Here is a 3656-nt window from a genome sequence, read left to right as displayed (position 1 = left end):
ATGTGATTATCATTGATGGGAAAAAAATCCTAAATGTGTGTGCGTATAGTGAAATCAGCGTTTACTGTCAAAACTCTAATCATAGAATCATAGAAAAGGAAGGGACCTCAAGAGGTCATCTAGTCCAGTCCCATGTACTCAAGGCAGGACTAAGTATTATCTGGACCATCCCTGACAAGTGTTTGCCAACCTGCTCTTAAAAATCTCCAATGATGGAGATTCCACAACCTCCCTAGGCAACTTATTCCAGTGCTTAGCCACTCTGACAGTAGGAAGATTTTCCTAATCTCCAACCTAAATCTCCCTTGCTGCAGTTTAAGCCCATTGCTTCTTGTCCTATCCTCAGAGGTTAAGAAGAACAATTTTTCTCCCTCCTCCTTATACCAACCTTTTACGTACTTGAAAACTGTTATCACGTCCCCTCTCAGTCTTCTCTTCTCCAGACTAAACAAATCCATTTTTTTTCAATCTTCCCTCATAGGTCATGTTTTCTAGATGTTTCATCATTTTTGTTGCTGTTCTCTGGACTTTCTCCAATTTGTCCACATCTTTTCTGAAATTTGGCACCCAGAACTGGACACGGTATTCCAATTGAGGCCTAATCAATGTGGAGTAGAGTGGAAGAATTACTTCTCGTGTCTTGCTTACTACACTCCTGCTAATACATACCAGATTTATGTTTGCTTTTTTTGCAACAGCGTTACACTGTAGACTCATATTTAGCTTGTGATACACTATGACCCCCAGATCCCTTTCCGCAGTACTCCTTCCTAGGCAGTCCTTTCCCATGTTCTATGTGTGCAACTGATTGTTTCTTCCTAAGTGGAGTACTTTGCATTTGTCCTTATTGAATTTTATACTATTTACTTCAGACCATTTCTCCAGTTTGTCAAGATCATTTTGAATTATAATCCTAGCCTTCAAAGCACTTGCAACCTCTCCTAGCTTGGTATTGTCTGCAAAGTTTATAAATGTACTTTCTCTGCCATTATCTATATTATTGATCAAGATATTGAACAGAACCGGACACAGAAATGATCCCCGTGGGACCCCACTCGTTATGCCCTTCCAGCATGACTGTGAACCACTCATAATCACTCAGTGGCAGTGAACATCTCAGCTTGAGTGCATGGATGGAAATCTTTATGTGGTCAGTTTTCCAGTGCTGGTGCTTATATGTAAATACCAGAATCTGTCGGCACCAAACTACAGCAAATTGGTTCCAGTGGTTCTGAGCACCGACTCCTCCCTGATCAGTCAGTCAGAGTCACCCTCTTCAGTGGATGAGCCACTACAAAGGGAAAATGTTCCTCAATGTGTTCATGGGGGTTTCCAGTGCTACACATCTCTGATAGCCAGTCCAAGAATTCCAATCCATTAAATCAGTGGTTCTCAAGCTTTTCCATTCCAATTCCCCTCCCTTCTAGCAAGGATCTAACTGGGACCTCCCTCCCATTCAGCAATGTCAGTAGGTAGGTTTAGTCATCGTGACTTCCTAGCAGCCCCTTGTTGAGAACTCCTGGACTCTAAGAATCTCTGGCTATATGTACCCCTGCAACCCACATCCTTCCCATTCCAGAATCTCTAGGCCCCAAGAGGACTCTATGGACTTTTGGAAGACTGCACCATCCGGGCTGCATGTAGATGAATGCAGACTGTGACTAGCAAGGGCCCCTTCTGGTGAGCAGACCACTCCTCTTCTCTGACAAGCACCCAATGGTTGCAGCTCCCCACTGGTGGAGTTCCTAGGGTCAGCTGAAACAGGGTTTCCTGTAGCAGAACTGAAAACACAGTGTTGAATTTAGAAAACTAAAGAAATTTTGAAATCCAATGTCTTTGTGAAGGTGGAGTTAACACTGATTTAATATCAGTAAATTTCTGTTTTGTTTTTTTTCTTTGTAGATTTTAAGAACACAAAATGGAAGAGCAGAACGTCACCACCCCAGTGACAGAATTTGTCCTCTTGGGGCTCACCCAGAATCCTGAGTTGCAGCGCTTCCTCTTTGTGGTTTTCCTCATAGTTTACGTGAACACCTGGCTGGGAAACTTCATCATCTTCACCACCGTGATCACCAACCACAGTTTCCATACCCGCATGTGTGTCCTGAACTTGGCTTTCCTGGATGTCAGTGAATCATCAGGAAATGCTCCAAATATGCAGGTTGACTTTCCCAGTGTAAAAGCATCTTGTTCAGTGAGTGCATCCTCCAGATGTTCTTCTACCACTTAATTTGCTTTGTGGGAATGGCAATCGCTCGGTATGTGGCCATCTATAAACCACTGCGGTACTTGAGTATCATGAACCAGGATGTGTGCATGGGGCTAGTTTCGCTGGCATGGCTGGGTGGATTGGCTCACTCTACTGTTCAGCTTTACTGCTCCTCCAGCTACCGTTCTGTCGTCCAAATTTCCTGGACAATTTCTACTGTGCTGTCCCACAGGTCATCAAACTGGCCTGCACTGACACCCACATGGTAGAACTGCAGATGGTCTTCAATGGTGGAGTGCTGCTCATAATAGTATTAATTGTTCTGCTTATTTCCTACACCATCATCTTAGTGAAGATCAGGACACACATCACAGAAGGGAAATGCAAGGCTCTGTCCAAATGAAGAGCCCAGATTTCCATGGTATGTTTACACTTCATACCCAGCATCTTCATCTATGCTGAGTGATTTTTAAGTGTCTAAAAGCCAAAGTCCATTGTGAATCTAGCCCTAAGATTTGTAACTCTTTAAAATCAGCTTCCGTCACACAGATCGACGTGTAGCAAAACCTAATGTGTCTCTTTGTTCCCTTCTATTGGCTGTACCTCAGATAGTCATTTATGGGGCTGCTCCAGGCCTTTAAGCTAAGGCCTCTGTTCCATTAGTGCAACTACCTTTTAAATGATTAGTTCAATCCTCACAGATGTCCTGCTAGAACTTCTGCAACTTAAGCACTCCACAAGTCTAGGGAATCTCTGAGGTGGTCTCAATGAGGCCATGGGGGGCATCTGCACTGGCTTTCCTACAAGCTCTCTGCATAAGTGCTGATAACACATCTGTCACCATTGTACTTGAGCACCTCACAATCCTTAAAGCATTTAACCTCCCCACACTCCTCCAAAGTAGGGAAACTATGTTACCCTATTTCAGAGATGGGGAACCGAAACAGGGAGGCTGGGATATTCAAAGGATCCGGGGGGGGCTCAGACAACAAATTCCCAATGAAGTTCTATGGGAATTGGGAACCTATCTTCCTCTCTCTTGAAAATCCCAGAATGTGGGGTGTGGGGGATGAGTTACCCATGGCCACAGAGGACATCCACAGCAGGGCAGAAATGAAATACATCTCCCCTCAACTTTTTCTTCTGTCAAAAGAAATGTCATTGTCAAAAAAGAGGTTTTGCTGGAATCAAAACGTTTGATGGGAAAATGGTATTTTTGATGAAAATTTGGGATGTTGCATGAGAAAATTTCAAACTAAAATGAAACATCAAATCCCAGTGAAGTTCTGTGGGAATTGGGCACCTATCTTCCTGTCTCTTGAAAATCCTGGGGGTAAATGGGCCAGTTCCCCAGCTGGCAGAAGTGGTTGCATCTTACTACACGGCTGCCATCAGTTGGGACTTTGGCACCAAGAATCGCTCGTCAAAATTATTCTAAGAATGATTT

At 43.7% G+C, this 3656-nt stretch overlaps 1 pseudogene; it reads left to right on the top strand.

Annotated features, from left to right (window-relative positions):
* Positions 1 to 1918: 1918 nt before the first annotated feature.
* On the top strand, positions 1919 to 2675 carry LOC117887502 (annotated as a pseudogene).
* Positions 2676 to 3656: the final 981 nt, after the last annotated feature.

Source organism: Trachemys scripta, chromosome 14 (genome assembly GCF_013100865.1).
Source record: "Trachemys scripta elegans isolate TJP31775 chromosome 14, CAS_Tse_1.0, whole genome shotgun sequence".
Lineage (NCBI taxonomy): Eukaryota > Metazoa > Chordata > Testudines > Emydidae > Trachemys > Trachemys scripta.
The sequence above is the reverse complement of the archived record's forward strand: the minus strand, read 5'-3'. Positions and strand labels throughout refer to the sequence as shown.